The sequence below is a fragment of the Antrostomus carolinensis genome, unplaced genomic scaffold, assembly GCF_000700745.2.
Source record: "Antrostomus carolinensis isolate BGI_N321 unplaced genomic scaffold, ASM70074v2 scaffold3800, whole genome shotgun sequence".
Taxonomy (NCBI): Eukaryota; Metazoa; Chordata; class Aves; order Caprimulgiformes; family Caprimulgidae; genus Antrostomus; species Antrostomus carolinensis.
The window spans coordinates 180651-201312 of record NW_010289074.1 but is presented as its reverse complement, the minus strand read 5'-3'; the positions used below and the strand labels follow the sequence as shown (position 1 = coordinate 201312).

The following is a 20662-nucleotide window of genomic DNA, read 5'->3' as shown; positions in this document are numbered from 1 at the left end:
CTCTTTCCTGACCCATTTTACCAGTTTCTAAACCAAAGTCCCTCTGCAGTTCTATTTAACACAACTGCAGTTGATTAGAACCCAGAGATTAACATTTCTGCTTGAAAGAACATTTTTCAACAGACCTTTGCCAGGCACCTCAAAGGCCGCTGCTGAGTTGTGTTATTCCTTAGAACCACCACGCAGAAGATGGCAAAACCTGTAATTTGCAACTATTGCCCAGACAAAAAAGAGCAACATTTCAGCCCATGAAGATTTATACCTCATTGCACTCTATGTTTAATCCAGATTTCATGCATATGCATCAAACCAGACTCTGAACAATGTAGTTGAACCCAGCTCCACTGAAGGCAAAAATATAGTCAACAAAAGTTTGCATCAGAAAGAATATGGGATAATTTAACACAAGATGGAGAAATTACAGCTAAAATGCTAGTAAATCCTTAACCAATGTCTCTGTACAGTAGTTTCAGAGAATTAAATAAAACTCTACAGGTTCCCATAAGCCACTCCAAAGAGATTCACTCAAATCATGGTTTTAGAGCCCAATATAAAACCCAATGAAGACAACCAAAAGACTAAGAATGACTTCATCAAATTTGAATCAGGCCCTTGTGCAGCATCTTGTATTATAGTTCTTTTTCATTAAGGCTGAAACATCAGAGAAAGGAAAACACGGTCATTCAAAGCTGAGTGAGAGTTTATCATCGGAAACAATTTTGTCGGGAGCATGAAGAAAAGCAGATGAATTTATATGTAAAGGGAGGTTTTGTCTGCAGCTCTGCCAGGGAAAAGAGGAAGATTAAAAGGAAAATGATATGCTAGTGTACACAGCATGCAGCAGGAAAAAAATACAACCAACCCTGTGCATGTGAAATGAAACATAAATCCTTAACAGCAGCTGATGCAAAGACGCTACGTTTCTGTCCTGCTGTGGGATGGTGCTTTAGGATCAGGGTTTGAAACTTCCCTGCTCTGTCCCCAGCACAGGCTGTCCCCCACCTCACAGTTCAGTGTCCCGAGAGGACTCTACAGCAGGTACATGGACAGCGTCCCTTGCAGCGAGGGAAGCAAAAGACTCATCTGTAATCAATACAGGATTAGGCTTTCTGGATCCAGACAGATCACCTTGTTTTCTAGTTAACCCACTTCCAGATTAAATGCAACCTTCCCACCTTAAACCTGATTAATTTTGATCACCCATACATCCTGACTCCTGCATTGCTTCAGTTTGTGGGGTGGTTTTTTTTTTCTGCTGTGACTGCAAGATCTCTCCACACACCTGTGTGCAGAGGAGCACTGCCAGCAACCCAGGGACACGGCCCCCCGCTCCCCACGCAGCCGTTCACTGCACAGCAATGGGACAGGCACAAGCTCTGACTGAACAGATTTCTTCCCTCTCCTCCCTCTTCCCAAAATAACATTTACATCCTTCCACAAAGCACCTGAGTTGGGAAATTCAGCAGTAACTTTTAGAAATATTAATGACCAGACAGGTTTTTTAAGCAGGGGATGCTGTCAAACACATCAGACGGGTTGAAAAGCAGCGCAGAACTAATGTTTCATTTTCTGTAATGATACTCAAAACCCCAATTTAATTAAATTACCAATGTAACTTTTTTTTTTTAAAATGAACCCATTCCTGTTTTTATGCTTCCTTCCTTTAAAATTAATGACTAGAACTTTGCTATAAATAAAAATCTATCATTTTTAAAAGTCAGCCTCTAACACTAGCTGCTCTCTACTTAATGAACTGTGAAGAATCAGACAACCCTGACCTGTATCGTATCTTAAAATCATACTTGAAAAACAGGATCTCATTTAAAAATTCTGCTTCATTTGGCTGCCTTAACTAATATGTTGTTACAGGACAGACATCCCACACATGCTTTTGGAGGGAGGCAACATTAACTCCTTGATCACTTGGGATTCAGGGGGGTTGCTTCAGGTGAGTTGATTTTTGAATTTAAAAAACCAAACCACACACCAACGCACATCTGCAGAAGACAAACACTTCTTCAAACTGCTGCCTTATGGACTGAAAAAACTGCTTCCAGCTACATCCAGAGCTGGGTTCAGCAAAAGCAGCAGAGCTGCTGGTATGAAGATCCCCTGTCAGTCATGCCCTTGAGGCATTTGTGCAGAAGATTGATTTGGTCAGCCCCTGAACACGAGCTGATGAAGCACACCTTCCCCGAGAAAGGGAGGGAGAACAGTCAAAGGACACAAGATCAATGCTCCTCAGGAAAGCACAGCTGCACAAAACCCCGACAGCAGATCACAAGGTGGGAACCCAAACAGCCAGGGTGCAGAGTGTGGAGATGGCTGTGTAACCCCAACCCCTTCACTCAGCTCAGGACCTCCAGGCCTTTGTTCCACTGCTGTGAGCCCCTGAGCTGAGGCAGCAGCCGCTTCCACAGCAATGGATTTGCGATTCTACTCCAACGTTCCTGAGAAGAGATAATAGTATCGCTAATACTTGGCTGCCTCTAACAGCCAGACTCTCTGATTGCTTGAGAGATTAATAGAACTGTATTATTTACATCAGATGTCGCACAGAATAATATTATTAAAGCTTTGTCTTACCCATTTACCAATTCCACTGTAGATTAGTAGCATGGATTTTTTTCCTCTCCATAAAAGCTTTGTTCCCAGTAATCAACATAATATTTTTCCAGTGATTGTATGGAAATGAATGCAGCCACAGACCAGATTTGTACAGATGAATAGAAGGTCCTGTTAGTCATTTTGTAGCTAAGTCTGTTTCTTTCCATGATGAATTTAGAGGAGTTTATTTTATTTGTCTTGATTTGAACACCTGCCAAACCATTATCTTATTTTATGACAGAGGAAAGGAAATAGGATTATTCTCTTGCAGTTGCACCTGGAGAGCTCCTCAACATACCTCAACCATCACTGTCCCAAGGACTATTCAGATAAACTGCCCTGGAGACCCCACTCCCTAAGATGATACAGTAGAGGAACTATAATCATGGTGTTAATTGCCAGCAAAGACACAAACAGAAACAGTGTAATTGATCTCTGGAGAGGACATTAGGTGAGGACTACAGCTACAACTGTCTTAAGAGGTTACAGGAGATAAGATGATCTGAGAAGGTGGCAGAAACAGAAACTTCACAACTATGAAGTGTCAGAACATAGAAAACATCAGCCAGGAATAAACCCACCAAAACCTAGAACTCTCCCACTCCCTGCAGTTTTCAACCCATCCCTCAAATCCACTCACTCTTCAAAAAGAAACCTGTACAGCACAAGACCAATCTCTGTCCAGCTTAACCTCCTTCTGCTCCAGGCTTTCTCTTGCCCTTCAGTTTGGGCTCCTTTTGTCCCATCCTTTAGAACCCTGTCTCACACTCTTCATCTTACCCTGGGAGCATCATTCAAGATCTTGAGTGCTATGTAACTTTTAAATTGGTTTGGTTAGAAAAGACCTTTAAGATCAAAAGAGCAATGGAGACTCATTTCCCTTGTGGAGCTACTCTTTGTAAACTTTATATCCAAATTTATTAGTACAAGACCAGAGGTGTCTCTGGTTTCACAATGTGTTGCTTGAAAATCAAGTGAACAAACTGAAGATGTAAACAACACATCTGAGGAGTTTCCACAACCCATTCCTTGGAGCTGCTAAAGAGGCACCAGAATTGCTGAGCTGCATCAGAAGCTTCATGGCATTCACTGACTTTAATTTTTACCCCCATTTCTTTCTGCCCTTTTCAACAGGCTCACCCAAGCTATTTCCATCTTTCCTCATCCCCTTGGCCCAGGATCACTACATTGGAAGTTTTCAAAATCAGCAGCTTTCAAAACCTTGTACTTGTCAAGTCATGTCTCCTTGTTCCAGTTCATTTGAAATTAATTAGTAGGTTTTAAGTTATTAGATGTGACTCAACGCATCCTTGGACAGCATCCCACCATCACAATGCATTTAGCTTAATTACATCAGCCTTTCCTAAAACCCCATAGCTCTCTTTGTCAGGACAAAAAAAAATAGGGGGGTGGGAAGAGGCAGAGAGACATTTCTCTTCTTGCTCATCACATTGATACATTGGCATTACCTTGCCAATTCAGGTACTTTCAAACAAAACAAACTCAAATCCATCCCTATGCTCACCATTCCGAAGAGAAATCTTCTCTATTTCCTATTCAAATTAATCTTCAGCTCCATTTTCTCTGTTTATATTGTTTGAATATAAAATAACCCCAACATTTAATACATCTAGATACTGCATTCCAGTCTATTACCCTATTTACATAGCTAAAAGAAGCATTTTTATTGCTTGAATTATCTATGGTAGTTTATGACAGATATTTCAACGCTATCATTGTTCTAACCTTGAAATCTTATCAAGGAGTACGACTTTTATGATATGAGGCCATACATTATCTCCTCATTCCCAACTAATTTTCATTTCTAATAAAAAAAGAAAAGAAAGCCAGCAAGCCATGCCAGAGCAGGCACTTATAGCTCCTGAATACAGTTATTACAGCAGGAATAATTTATAAATCCCAATGAAGGATGCTACATAGACCAAGCAAAATAACAAAACCATTGACCTAAGCTACTTGGCTTAGTCATCACTGCACACTCATTTCCAAATTAGTCTCCACTCTGCTTTTTTTAACCCTTCTTTCCATTTTTCCTGCACTTCCTGAATCTAGTGAGGTCTGGAAGTCAAGACATTCAAGTGAATCAACAGAAAGGTCTCTTCTGCTGGAGATGCAGGCTGGGCAGAGCAGGATCTCACTCAGAAGACAATCTGCATTTTATTTGTTACCTTCCTAGAAATTCAAGAAGAAAAAGAGATTCTTCAGAGAGAATATCTCCAAAATTTCCATCACAACTTCAAAATTAACTGAAACACCTATGAAAACACAGACAGTGCAACTTTGGCCATGACAAATATGAACTCCAAGGGGAAGGAGATCCACACAGACCAATTTCCTTTCCCTCTTCATCCATTGCTTTTGGGCTAAGTACCACAGGGATACACCATGACTCTCCAATATCTTTCAGCAGTGTTTTAGTGCAATCTGTTTTAGTTCAGAAGAATTTTAACCTTCAGAGTAAGCGTCCAGTGTGTGCTACAGAAAAGGAAATAAATGGTATCTTTTTCATTTCATTTTATGCTTTTTTATGTCATGATTCATTTCCAGTACAGCCAACAGAGATAAAGTTAAATGGAAACTATTTTTTCCCCTCTAATATTTCTTTGTTCACTAAAAACCAGCCAGATAGTTACTTCTGGATAATAACAGACCAGAATGGTTCACCATCCATCTTCTTTGTGGTAGTAGTTCTAAGGCTTTTTTGGAAATTCATTTTTGGTTTTCAATTTACCTTCCTGGAATGTGCTACAGCAACTTCAGTGCGACTTCCAAGAGTGCCATGCAAGCTGAGGGAGGATTACTTTAGATTTGATTTAGTCATCCCTCTACAGAAACAGCAAAAGATTCAAAACATGAAAGCAGTAAGATCATGGGAGATACAGCAACAACCAACCCCACATATCTTCAGAGATGCAGTGAGCAGGGATCCATAACACTTGACACTTTATGCCACCCATTCTTTGTACTTTCAAGTAAATGGTCCTTACTGAGCTCGGTAGAGGAAGCCTGGCTGGAATGAAGACACAGATACTGAAACCTGGCTACAGAAGCCTCTTGTTGGGCCCTGAAGAACAATGTCATGCTGGTAGATGCTTAGACATCAGCAAACTGGTTCAGTTTCCAGAACCAGTGGTCCTCACATACCATCCCAACCTGGGATGCTCTCCTGCATCAGGAGCCTCATCAGCAAGGCACTTGAGGATGTGCTTATCTTTGTGAACATGCTCTAGTTCTGCTGCTTTTCAGAGCAACAACACTTGAAGACAAGCTTAATTTAAAGTATGTTAAGTGTTTTGCTTAGCAGGAACGGATTTAAGTGTATGTTTAAAGGCTTCATTGAACTGGCATTTAACAGCTGCAGAATAATCTGGAAAAAAAAAAAACTTCCCTGGAGAAGAGGGTGGTTTTACATTTGTTTTCTCTCTTCCTCCCTGAACTAAGGTTAACCATTCCAAGGGAAACAGAGACCTGCATCTTTTCGTAACGTAAAAGACAAGCCAAGGAAAGCAATACTGCAGTGGTTATCAGCACCAGAAGACAACTGCAGGAACCAAACAAAAGCAGAATTAAAACTGCAGCCCCAGAGAGTTCAGCTGCCATATCAGATTAAGCGCCTCATTCCGTCGTGCACATCAAGACTGAAAGCCAAGGCATCAGTGTGAAAAGAGGGTGTCAGATTTGGAAACCCAGATTTGAACTGATTCTATCTAGACACTGGGTGCCAGTGTTGATCCGCTCTGCATTTTGCTGGAGAACATCCCTGGACAGAGAATGTTCTTTGTTCTGTTAAAAAAAGCCACTTCCAACTTGAGAGACCACATTGTTTATCTGCTTATTGATCTTCTCTAGCTATTGGCCCATTACCCAGAAACAGAAATTGTAGCCAACTACATCTGTTTTAATAAATATTTCACAGCAGAGGAAGGGCATTCACCACAACATATCACTCCTAGTTTTTTCAGCCACCTCTCTGGAAGCAGCAGGTATCAAAGCACAGGGCTCGAGCCCCAGGGGTGTTGGGGCTCCTTGGGTCTCACCTGCACTGGGCAATCCCTGTGCCCAAAACCAGACCTGCCAAGTCTTCACACCAGCATCACAGGCAGCTTGATTTTCTTTCTTTTAGTGGCTTCTGGCTCATCCCCACAAATAAGCATAGAAAAACAAGTTTGTTTTCATTTTTCAACTGCCTTCATTATTTATTCCTTCTATTCCCTCTTAGAGTTATCTTTTCTGTACTTGAGGAAGCTTGGCTACCCAATATCACACAATAGCCAGTACTGCAGGCATTACTAACGGGAACATCAACCTTATAGAGCAGAACATTAACTCATCAGTGAAATCACCCAGTTTGTGGGGAAATGCCCTTGAGAAGGTGAAATATTATATCGTTGAGTAGAATGGTCAATAGTAAAAGCAACCAGGAATGCTGAGCACAGTGCAAACACCTCCTATCAATAGTCTGAAAGCAAGTATGTTTCAAGGGTAGTACCACGAAAAGAGTCCACTGAGCTGCCAGAGCAATTAGGTAATCTTCTGCTTCCAGCACTAGAGATTCATTATTAATTTGTGGTCATAACTGATTAAAAAAATCTAGAAGGGAGTTTTATCCTCACCAAAAAACAAAGCTGAAGTGATACAATTATGTCATAAAAACATGCCTACAGCTCTGTCCTGTTTCCTAAATTCACAGGTGCCTACCTTGCAAAATTTGACACAAGAAGAATTCTGCAAGCTATGCAATAACATGCACTTACCTCAGGGAACAAGTTTTTAGCCCCACATGGGATCTCCCCAATGCCTGAATATATTCAGAAGCATTACTTTATTCTGATTTCAAGGAGCTTCCTCTTGATTTCAAACCCTTGTCTGTTACTCAAAGATCTGGGTGCTGAGACCTGCCCTATCTTAGTGCCCATTAAATAGGCTGGGAGGTATGAATAAAAAAAGGACATATATGCAAGTTAAGGTGAAGGCAGGCAGGGAAGGTGAAAGAGGAAATTCCCATAAGACTAATTGGAAAGAAAAAGAAAGCAAGCAACAGTCAAAAATCATGGCTTGAGAGTTCAGAGTGGATGTCAAGGAAACATCCTTCAGCAGCAGGGAAGTACAGCATGTGAACAGGCTTCCCAAAGACCCTGCAGAATCACTGTCCTTGGAGACTCATTTTACTCATCAGCTAAATAGAAAAAACTCATCTCATTCACTCTTCTCTCCCCAGACAAGATACCATGAAGTTTTACTCAATGGTTAGGCCTGTATTTATCAGAAATGCTCATTTAAGTTCTACCTGGAATAGTTTGATGGTCCAAATACTTCAAGCAGACCTTGAATATACCAGGAATTCATGCAAAGAGATGTTACAAATGAAAAACCCAAACGCACACACTACAACAAAGGCATCTATTGTACAACTATTGTCATGGAAACAGGATACAGATTTGCTTTAAAGGACACTCAGGGCACATCAATAGAAAGAGAAAGGACTGTGACTGAACCACAAAAAGAAGATAACTCAGGATCTCAGAACTGGCCTGAATCTTGTTCCACTACAGGGGGCAAACCTGTGTTTAAGCTCCACACCACTGATACTAAAGCTGAATGTTTTCACTCTGATAATAGAATTCTGCACTAAGAAAGATCATATTGAAAGAGTTCATGTGTAAATGCAAACCCAACATGTTAGGTTCCCAAACGCAAACAACAATGAAGACAAAGGGTGCACTTCCCTGAGCACTCAACATGAAAGAGATCAAAAATAGTTCCTTCCACTTCTATTTTTCCCTGCTACATGAATTACACTGTTTATACCCAACAAGCCCATCCTCTCTAAGGGCAAAGATGCAAACCCTCCTTACACTTCAGGTGGGGAGTTCAGAAAGTAGATACTCTCATTCACCCAACCTTACCCATCTACTGCAGATGCTACCACTGCTGAGAGGAAAGCAAAGGAATAAAATCTGTTTATTATGGACAGGTCCCTTCACCTGCCTACCACAGAAGAGAATAATATCGAGCTTCTGAGATAATCAGTTTATGCCTTGAACATTTCTTATTAAGAAAACATTAAACTCAAAGAAAAATTAATCTCAGTCTTCAGCTCTTGAACCCTTCAAACAGCCAAAGAACTTCCAGGCAAAGCATGAAAGTTCAGCCCCTTCAAATCCTCACATCAGAAAGAAGAATTTACACAGCACCTATTTAACACGCAATTCAATGTATAACAGTAAAAGCTCTTTTCTTTGGAGCTATGCATCAGGCACTCAGAGGGGAAACACTAGGAAGTCAAAGTAACACTTGAGTGGAAAAAAGTAGGGCCCATTGTAAAAGATAAACTAGAGAAGGTGACACATAAGCCTCATACTCAGCATTAGCTCACTAAAGCTTGCAAGAGATTGATGCAGTGGACTTCCTGTGACTGCTGCCACACTCTTCACTATACCAGCAGAGTCAAAACAGATACTTTTAGACTAAAGCTCTTTATGAGCTGTTCACCTTATTACTGCTTCATTCCATTCATTATATTTTTAATCATGTACAAACAACTGAGCTATTAAATAAATTCCAAAGCAGCACAGCAGGCTGTGGCTTACGCAAGCTAAAGATCAGAGCGGTAGGAGAGAAAAGGCTACTTTGGTTGCAGATTAAACCTTCCCATTCTTACAAATCACAAAGCAACTGCTGGACTCAACTGCCAGATATTCAGGATTACAGCCATTTCTCAGTCCTGTCTCCTGCTGACACCATAAAAGACATTCAGGATATGATTTCCTTTGTAAAAGTTACAGGCACCCCACAAAGGAGGAAGAAAGTTCGACAAGGATCCTTTCAGTAATGAACTCGCCACTGCAAACGCCTTTGTTAACTCCACTAGAATACCTTTTAAGCACAGATTTGTACACTGCAGCACTTGAAGCTTTCCAGACAGCTCCAGCATCTTGTAAACTGTCTTGAAATGAGAAACTCCACAGTTCTACAGCCACGAGAGAGATGCTGTACTGCATACCTTCCATCATCGACAGCCCAGTAATTGGAAAACTTTTAGTGATGTTTACAGACATCCACCCACCTGCTTCTGTAAACTCTGAAAGGTTTTACTGAAATCAGGGAAGTAGTTGTGCCACAAGTCAGAAAGAAACCAACATCACACACATTAAAAGACCAGAAAGAAACTGATGTTGTCCTGCAATTCCCACAGAGGCAAAAGATGCATCTCCCTTCTTATGAACCCTGGTATTTGAATCAGGGAGAGGCAGTCCCTGGAGCAAGGTTTACAGCCTGTGATAGTATCAATACATCATAGATCTCATTATTTTGTGTTTTGTTACTGATAGAGCCCTACGCACGTATTAAACAGCTAAAGAACACAGGAAAAAATGCATTTTGTAAGCCAGGATAAACATACTTCCCCAGTTACATGATTACACCTGCCATTCAACCCTAACCCAGCTCAATTTCTCATCTTTCAAATAAATTAATGCCATCAGTTTTTGCTCCACAGGTTATCCAAGCACTTTTACCCAATAACCCCCACTCTCCTTTCCAAATCACTGCATCCAAATTCTTCCAAAAAAATTATTTATACCAGATAAACTAAATTCCAGCAGATCTTTGCCTCCAGCCAGAAAATCCATTCTCTTGATCAAAAGCTTCACATCTCACTCAACTCATTATTTTTCCTCAGCTCCTCCCACCTCCCACAACTCCCCTGCTGACAAAGCAGCTCCCACTGGTCCCACTACAAAGTTCCCAGGAGACCTGGAAGGAGAAAATAAGGAGCCTCAGCTGGGCTTGGCCCAACACCCCTTGAGGGGTCAGAGGCACAGGGGGACGAGCAGCCAGTTTTGCTCTTACAAGGATTACTGGCTGCTGTCTGGTAGAATTTCAGCCACAACAAAACTTCCTCACCCTGGAAAGCTACCTGAGGCTTGAGTAAAACGAGATATATTCCACAATACAGAGACATAACAGAAAGCTTAACAACATGTGGCATTTATGTAATATTTTATATGTTCAAAGCATCATTTAGGCATTACCTGCAGGTCAGGGGACTGGTCAGCCAGGCTGGAACTCTATTTCACATTAGTTCTCATGGGATTTCTGATAATGGATTCTTCAATTGTGCCAGAAATGCCATAAAAATAGATCTGTTTAGGGGGCAGCGTAGCCTGTATGCTTTTATTGCAACCTACAGTCTCTAAAGAATAGCATACACTTTTTCAAGCTGTAAATAAAGTTTTCCATTTGATTCCTAAACAAAAGATTGTGATAATCCTTCTTTTATCCAAGACACTCATCTACTTTCAGCACTATAGGCCAAAACAAAAAATTCCCAAACAGAATTAAAGGCTATAATTTCTATACACACAAGCTGCACCAGGCTTTGTTGTGCTTTGGTCCAGTGCACTTTCAGCAACACAGATTTGTCTGCAAGATATAAAAATTACAGCCACTTTGCCCACCGAGAATCTGCTCACACATAATTACACGTCTGGAACAAAAACCCTGACTTCCATTAAGTTTTTGTTTCCACTTTCTTATCTACCAGGCACCTGAGGCTACCAGGTCAAGAGGACACCAACATGCACATGAGATCATGAAAACAACTCCAGATGAAGATGCTGGAAGATGGTTTAGGACAAACACATCAAGAAAGCACGTACAGACAACTTGGTCATAGATTCTCAACAGAGCACAACTGCTAATGAGATTACTACATAAAATATTCTAGCACAAACTCATTTTCCTCCTACTGTATGTTCCTGCAAGGCTGGTCTAATTTTATAGGATAAGACATTGCGTGGGAGGAACAGGAGAAAAGAGAAATCAATAATTGTAAGAAATTTTAATTAGCATAAGTGTTCCTCTGTGTTAGTTTACAGAACTGAAAAAACCATAACACAGTGTCTGGAAGATTCTTTTTGGGAGAGTCCAGGATCTGAACCTGTCCAGGAGACTCTGGAAGACGTACATACAACACTTTCTGACACAGCATGTAGAACAAACTGCTCTCTTTTCTAAAGACAGGATAATTTTGGAATCACCTTTATGTCACTTCCATTAGGACTATGGAAACTGTTGTGTTTCAAATATAGTCTGTTTTCTTAGCAGTGAGTGGGGCTTATGTAATTTCCAATATAAAATAAGATTCACTCAATGTCAAACTACAGGATCTATTCTATTAAAACACAGATCATTCCAAACGCCCAGTCTCAGACATGTCTGAGCTCTAGCCCAGATGTATGAAGCACGAGCACTGAAGTGATTAGTCCACAGGAGGTGAAATTTCATGTAATTTAATGACACAGCACTGAGAAGAAAGCTCCAGCAGCGAGTGCTCAGGCTGAGCAAAAAAAAGCTAGTGGTCTAGAAAGGATAGAGGGGTCGGGAGGCAGCTGAACCATGAGATGTTCCCACATTCAGAAGATAAATGCACAGACGTTTGCATCTTCAATTACAGATGGTCTGCAACTGAACATGCAGTCATCTAAAAACCTCTCACCTCAGCTCAGAGCAGGGAACTAAGTACAAATGGAAAGAAAAGAGTAAAAAAAACCATTTTCCTGCAAATCTTCCATAAGATCAAGGAAAAACAATCATGAAATTAATATGTTCTTCATCAAACAAGTCAAAGATACTGTTTTCCTATATGCATCTCAAACAGGGCACAGAGGAAAGTTAGGAATCCTGGAAGGAGAGAAATATACTAGTTATTTTTCAGATGTTACATGGCACATGAATAAACATTTGAAAGACTAATCTTCTAAAAAAAAAAAAACATGAGACAGAAATAACAAGGAAAAAATGCTCAGAATCCAGCCACTTCTTGCAGCAATAAGCTTTAATGGATTAGTTGGAACCCATGTTTTTATGCTTTTTATACCCATCCTCTTTCTTTTCTTCAGCTTTTGTGCTAAGCTGAAAATATCCAGCCATCCCACCCCTACTGTTTATGGAAGTAACAACAGAACTGCCAAATTCCCCACCCTCTATTCTCAATTGCTTATTATCAAGAATGGAGGCCACAATATTGAAGAAGCAATGTGTATTTATATCTCTTTGGCAGAAAGTTCTATTTTGAATGAATGAGCTCATATTTTTTTTTTCCCAGTCTGAAATATACTAATGGCATGTGATCCTTCATCTGGATTCAGTATTTCTCAGTACAGAAATACCTGGGGATATGAAAATCTGACCCATCAGAGGAGAAACATCTGGATTTACACCAACACTATAAAATACTTCTCACAGCTAAAATGGTAAATTCCTTTATTAATCTTCGCACAAGTTGTGCATTAAACTGTTCCAAGCTTCAAATTAGTGGAATGATTCGGAAGAAATAGCTAGAGCCCCCGGGGGAGGGAAAACCAGCACTGAAAATGAACACAAAAGGAGTTCAGCTCATCTCCTTGGTGCACGCTTGGCAGTTGACTCCCCACTGAACCACGACAAAGACCAGTTAGACAGTACCTCTCCCATGCAAAAGTAAAACAGCTCCACAGCAGCAACAGCTCCTAGCTAGAAAAATCTAGAAGTCAAATCAGAACAACTGTACCCAAAATGTATGAAAACACTACGAGTTAATCATTTGAGTGAAAGGTATTTTAAAAGAACTGGTCTGTCAATCAGCTGTGGCCAAGGTAGAGGGGAAGACTCCCATGAGAGAAGCAAAGAGGGATACAACCAACTGTTCAGTTATATCCTTACTGATGAGATCTCTCACTATGAAATTTCCAAGATAAAGCATAGCACAGCACCTCCCTGGGGGCACAAGGCAGTCGCCGTGACTTTATCAACTAACTAGTTATAATTTTCATGCAAATAACAAGAATAATGAAATGACTGCATCACAGCTGTGTCAGCCTGAAGAAAATAACATCTATGAGCTGATCAAAGCAAGCAGGTGACCTCACAGAAAGCACATTCAGGATGTTACCTGTCCTTTTACAATTTGTTTGCTTTGGTGTGAGCTAAAAATATCAAATTTACCTCTTGGACTGCTTATAATTGTGTGCATGACACTGCCAGAGAGTGTGCAAGCCAACAACCTTCCCCAAGTGCACATGGTCAATATTCAAGGGGTCAGGTGCATCTGTATTTGCTTTTTTTTTACCAAGCCAACAACCTTCCCCAAGTGCACATGGTATTGACTGGTCAATATTCAAGGGGCCAGGTGCATCTGTATTTGCTTCTTTTTTTATTTGGACTCAATCTTTGCTGGCACAGAAATACAGGTGAAAGGCATCTGCTCTCCCTCAAGGCAAAGCACCAGACAAGTCTGTGTGTTACAGAATGAGCGAAGCTGTTGAGCAAATGAGAAACAGATCAAATAATCAGAAAGAGCTTTTCAGTGGGTTTGGGTGGGGTTTTTTGTGGTTTTTATTGTTGTTTTTAAAGGTTGGTTGGTTTGTTTTAAATCAAGAGGTGGTTTCTTACCTGCTCTGATTGTCCAACCTCAGTTTGGCATCACACAAAGCTGATCTTTCAGACATTGGCAGGTCTATTTTACTACTGTTTTAGCTAGAAAAGCTTCATCTTTCCAAACTGGTCATGGCAACAGTGGAGGGTTTTTTTGTGTGTGCATTGTTTTTAATGTAAAATTCACGGGTCATTAATTATCTTTTATACCACGTAATCTCTATTGAATTCAGTTGAAATGCTGGGTTAAAAAATTATTAGTCTACACACACAGGGTATAATTGCATTCCACATGTCTTTCGGAAACCGATCGAAAACCAGCATGATTAATTTTACAACAGGGATACTCAGACACAGCTAATAAAAATATACACTTAAGGAAATAAATGCCATTAAGCAGCACACACTTTGCTTTCCATCTATTGCATAAATTAAAGGTCATACACTTAACTCTTACAAACTAAAGGGAAATGGGTTTAAGCTGAAAGAGGGGAGGTTTAGATGAGATATTAGGAAGAAGTTCTTCACTGTGAGGGTGGTCAGACACTGGAACAGGTTGGCCAAGGAAGCCTGTGTCTGCTCCTCCCTGGAAGTGTTGAAGGCCAGGCTGGATGAGGCTTTGAGCAACCTGGTCTAGTGGAAGGTGTCCCTGCTGATGGCAGGGGGGTTGGGACTAGATCTTTTAGGTCCCTTCCAATCCAAACCATTCTATGATTCTATGAAACTAAATGATTTCTCTTATAATGAAGTTTATACAGCACGTTACAACACCGGGCTGGGCCTGTGATGATGCAAATCAGGAACTTCAACTGAAATCATCCATTTTGACCAGCTAGAGTTGCCATAATTATGTTCTCTGCTCAGAAAAAAAGGTTTTCCAAAAGCATCCTTTTTCCTGAGAGCTAACTGGAGAGCCAGTAACATGACGTTAAATGGTTCAGGATGTAGAGATGGGCTTTTAAGTTTACACTGGGCAGTTCTCACAAAAAGTTGCCTTTTCATAGAATCATAGAATGGTTTGGATTGGAAGGGAACTTAAAGATCATCTAGTTCCAATTCCCCTGCCATCAGCAGGGACACCTTCCACTAGACCAGGTTGCTCAAAGCCTCATCCAACCTGGCCTTCAACACTTCCAGGGAGGAGCAGCCACAGCTTCTCTGGGCAACCTGTTCCAGTGTCTGACCACCCTCACAGTGAAGAACTTCTTCCTAATATCTCATCTAAACCTCCCCTCTTTCAGTTTAAACCCATTTCCCCTTGTTTTGTCATTAATTGCCCTTATGAAAAGTCCTTCCCCAGTTTTCTTGTAGCCCCTTCAGGTACTGGGAGGCCACTATAAGATCTCCCCGGAGCCTTCTCTTCTCCAGGCTGAACAGCCCCAACTCTCTCAGCCTGTCTTCATAGGAGAGGTGCTCCAGCCCTCGGATCATCCTGGTAGCCCTTCTCTGGACTTGTTCTAGCTGGTCCATGTCTTTTCTTCCACACTATCTGCATGAGGACAGTCAGTGACATGAGTCAGTGCCAACATCAGCCCAACTCTCTCCACCAAGTCTGGGCAAAATATGCACAATACTTTATATTAGAACCTAATCTAATTCTCTTTTAAGTGAGGTTCAGTTTCATTTCTTTCAAGTGGGCATTGGTCATATCAGCCAACATATCTAATAATTAAGCACTACTAAGTAATTAAAGTTTTTGAAGTAAAAATGCAGAATTACTAGACAATCACATTAGGGATTAAATACTCCCAGTACCAAAGAGAATGTGTAAAAGGCAATTTTCAGGAATAAATTGGAACCTTTTGCAGTTTTCCCTATAAAATTGGGGAGGGCAGACTGTTTACATCAAATTTTACTTTTTTCTGTGAGTTCTTCAGTAAACTCAATAAAAGAAAAAATACTTTTTCCACCAAAAGTATTTCTCACTGGCCAGAGTTACCTGGCAAATGAAACAGGCCAAATAATTTTCCCTGAAATATTGTAATCTGTAGTATGTTTCGTTTAGCTTTTTGGTTTTATTGTCTTTTTAATTGTTGGATTGATAGTTATTTTGTACCAGGTTTTACTTCCAGCTAGAGGAAAAAAAAAAAATGTACTTTCCAAGGCTGGGTACAGCATAGCTACAAAGAAACACAGGTCAGATCTATTAGTACTTCTCCAAGGTGAAAGGAAGCCAGGTCATGTTTATTTTGCTCTACATTTCATGGATTACTGATTGACAAGCCCTATTCTTACAGTTAATAATAATATCACTGAGCTTTTCTCTGCCTGAATAATCATTGTTTTTCCTCTCTAATAACACGATATGGTTTCTATGGAAAACTCAAGAGCATAAAGCCATAGGGACCTTCCCCACCTGAGAAGCAGCTGCTGAAAGTGACAGCTGATAAAAAAAACCCCAACCCAAAGCAACTGAGCTAATGCTCCAGCCATTTCATCTGCAGACACATCAACCCATAATAATCTGAATGATAACAACAAATTCAGACTGATGACAGTCCCTCCTCCTCCTTTAAACAGCATTTCATCTCACCATTTCTAATACTCAGGGAAAGAACCAATTCGCACTTTCTGCACTGGTTACACACTCCAGGACTCCTCGAAGGCAGCCCCCGACACCCTGAACACTCAATCATCTCTGATCTGGATGGCAAAGCAGATATCCATGTAAAAGTACATTTTCATCTAGATACTGACAGCATTACAGGCGCTGTTTCCTGCCACCTCCCTAAAATTGTTGTTAATACTCTCCTCACACAGCAGCAGCTCATGCTCTGAATGAAGCATCGCTGCTTTTGCTCAGCTTCAAATATCTAAAAGTGGCATTTTCCAGACACATGAGCTGCAAACACATTCAAGTAAATGCCTTTTCCCCTACCCATTTTTCAGATATGGTAATGAATAGCAAGAATTGTAAAGGCAGTTGACAGTTAGAACATGAAGAAAATATTAAATCAGGAGAAAAATCTTCTTGCACATGCACACATACACATGAGCCCTTTCTATTTATATATAGGAAGCTGAACCACTCTCAACATAGCTTATGTCTGCACAAACAGCTTTTGTGTAGTGTGATAAAAACACCTTGGTTTGAGTCAAAGAATAGAAAAATTAGCATAACAGAAGCAAAGAGCTCCATCCATGAACCACTACAGCTGTTGCAGAGCCCTAGCAGGGACCAAAAACAGCATTTCAAGGCAAAACCCGAAATAATTGCCCAGCATCCTTCAATACATGTAGCTTTGCCAGGGATGGTCACATCAGTCTGTGCCTGACTATGATTTGGGGACTCGCTAACAAAATTCAATCTAAGATGTCACGGAGAATAAAGCAGAGCAGTAGAGCGAAGGACTTTTTGCCACACTGATCCCTTAACATGCACTGTGGAGACACCTACTCCTATTTTCCTTTAACCTACATTCAGTAACCAGATTGAATTCAGAGTGCCTCAACCGAAGTCACCAACGTGTTCAAGTGAAGAGCAGCACACATCCTTCCAGCAGCACACACCTGTAAGCAGTCCCATGCTCTTAGGTTTTAAAATTACAGATTTCAGTTGCACACAGCCTGCACAAAGGGATGTTTTAGGGGGAAGAGAAGGAGGAGCTTTTTTTAAAAAAAAAAAACAAAACCCAAACTTAAAAGGCTGACAGCTAATCATATTGTTTTCTTCATCAAAATATTATTCAAGGTGAGAATACATGGTAATCAGAGAGACACAGATCACCACATAGCATGTGCACACACTTCTGGAAATGGAGATAAAGTTAATTAAATACTCATTTAATTTTAATTAAGATGGATTCACTGTACTTGAGCTGATCACACCCCTTAACTAAAAGGTACGCTGCACAGAGTAGTAGCCTTTTGTTATTTAAGCTTTCCTGGAGGTGTGTTAATTGTGTAGTCTAATACGTACAGGACTATTTCACATCATCTGCTCTCAACTTCTCTGCTTTCTAAAGAGTAGCACAGGTGACTGGACAAGAGGGGAACCTGGTCCTGTTCCTTGGTAGACAGGACAAGTGCTTAAACAGCTCTTCAGATGCACAAGACACCTGTATGACACCACATAGTTCACGAGCTCTGTGCACACAGGAGTTATGAAAAGACCCAAATAAAAGCGATGTAGCGAAGGAAATAAGAGGTCAAAGCAGAGAATTACAAGGTCAAGAGTCACCCCTGTTCCTAACTCAGTGTCAGGGCAAGAGTGGAACAGATGGAGACCTGAACACCTATCTCCTTGTGTCGGATCAGTCCCTTGTCCAAAACACGATGCTTTCTGCTTAACTCAGCCCAGCCCTATGGGTGTGCAGAAAGAGAGAACACTTCTGTCCTCCTCCACCACAAAATCCCTCCTGCTGGCCTGCGCCTGGAGAGGGGCTGGAGGTCCTTCCACTTTGCTTTTTCTTGCAAGAAAAAAACCACCAGGAGTCACCAGCAATTCAAAGCTTAAGTTACAGATAGAGCAGGGCTCTTCCAACAAGGTAAGCCCCAGCAAACTGCCTGGAAGTTATTTACTTATTTATAGTCAGGTTCTATACCTTGGACAGATGACATTTTAATCTCAAAACTGAAAAGAAATGCCACCAAGTAAAGAAAAGGGGAAGGAATTACCATCCAGGCTAGGTGGATTTGAACAGATTGAGAGGATGTCTCACAGGAGCTTAGATCCAATCAGTACACGTCAGAGGATTTTGTGGGACAGGCTTTCTGCTACCCAGGCAAGCGGGCTTCCTTTTGGTGTCTCTGCAAACTGCTTTCCATTTCCCAGCCATCACTGCTATGAACAATAAGTCTAGTTCACAGCAAGCCACTAAAAGCAATGCAGGTCAGCCAAACCATTTCTTCTTCTGCTGTAGGAAATGCTTTGCCTACATAATCAAAAGTCAACTAGACTCCTACTAATGGAGAAACTGGAGCTTAAAGCTAATTCTTCCTGTCTGAAATGCTGCACATGGACAGATTGCTGCTTTAGTCGGTATTTTCAGCAATTCCCAACACACAACTTCCTCTAAAGTCAATCTGATCTGTGAATCAGATGGAAGATTTATGTGCCTAAATCAAGATGTAGACACCCAAATACATATCCCACTAAAGTAAAAAAAATATGGACCACTGAAAGCAGTGAGAGATGATGAGGATTCTTGCAGAAGCTCCAGCTAGTACAAGACAGACACAAGCTGATTTCTCCAGCTGAGGATCAGCCCCAGTGTTCCTTTCTTTACACAGAGAAACAAACTGATAAATTTTATAACTGTTAGACAGTGACCTCTAAAATTGCATTTGTGAATCCTGTGGAGCAAGAAACATTTTCCAGGCTGGTGAATTTCTGTAGGCAGCTCCAGAAATGAACTACTATTCAGATCTCTGGTCACATCAGTAGAGGCCTAAACAGTAAAACCTGGAGTTATAAAGAGCTCCCTCCCCTGCCAAGGTGCAGAGTTCTGTACAATATCCTAAAAGCAAATTAAAACATAATAAAAACAGTCAAACATAACTTCTTGGAATGCAAACAGATAGGGAGTACAGTAAGGAGTCCTGACATCAAGAATATAGAAACTGTCTGAGACTGAGAATGTGGACCCTTGGAAATGTCATTGTGCTGAGAGAACACAGGATGGGCCAACAACTATGATCAGAGACTGGGATTCAGGTTGGATCACTTATCACTTTCCAAAGCAGGAAATCAAAGCCCAGGATTCAGATTTTCTAAGTCAACAGGATTTCACTGGTAGTCAATTGGTAGACAAACTGACCCAAAACTTCCTTAACACTGGCTAGAATTACAAGAGTTATCAACCAATTTAACTATGAAACAAAACTCCGGGTTTTGAGATTATTTTCTTAATTCTTACAACCTTGATCCACTGATAACTGGGAAACCAACACATGGAGATAAAATAAAACAGAGAACAGCAACTGCATTAGAAGTAACAAGGATTTTTCAGAGATATGATGCTATCTCACCTTCCTTTTATAGCTACCATGGTTGTACCTGATCAAGCACATTGTGCATGTGTAAGGATCAAACAGTAATGAAGGACGGACAAGCCTTTTAACCAAATTGGCTTGGCAGCAAGTCTGCAATTTTTGCACAGCTCATTAGTGGTGACTTTTTATGGAAATGTATGCTGAAACAAAACCAAACGCGTCTAACAACTACATGTTCTGCAAATAGATTCCTTGATTGAAAAGAAATGGGTCTCTATTATATGAGAAAGAAAAAAAGGAGCAAGAAAGGAGGAAAATGAAGGTTTTAGGAAAGAACCACCACAATGAGTCCTTCACAAGGTACCCTCACAGTGTTGTGCTGAGACCTCCAGGTGCTGATTTTCAACACCTTTCACCTGTCCAGTCATGTACAGCAACCCACAGGTCAGACAAGCACATCTCAAACATGAGCAGCCCTTCATTTCCAAATGCCAAAGCATCAGAAATGTCAAAGTCTTGCAAATTCTTTAGTGTTTTCTTACACAACTTCTATACACTCTTCTCCAAAACGAGCTGGTCACCAGAGCAGCTGTACTGCGAGGGGAGAGCAGAGGGACCAACTTGACAGCAAAGTGTCCCCGTATTGCAGCTGAGCTTGTGCCACTTGATGTTTGTTTAAATGCTT

The 20662-nt window shown here is 40.8% G+C and overlaps 1 protein-coding gene across 1 annotated transcript in view; it reads right to left on the bottom strand.

Moving 5' to 3' along the window:
- The window catches only part of LOC104525642 (CUB and sushi domain-containing protein 2), a 291143-nt gene that overhangs the window by 217317 nt on the left and 53164 nt on the right, over nt 1-20662 (bottom strand).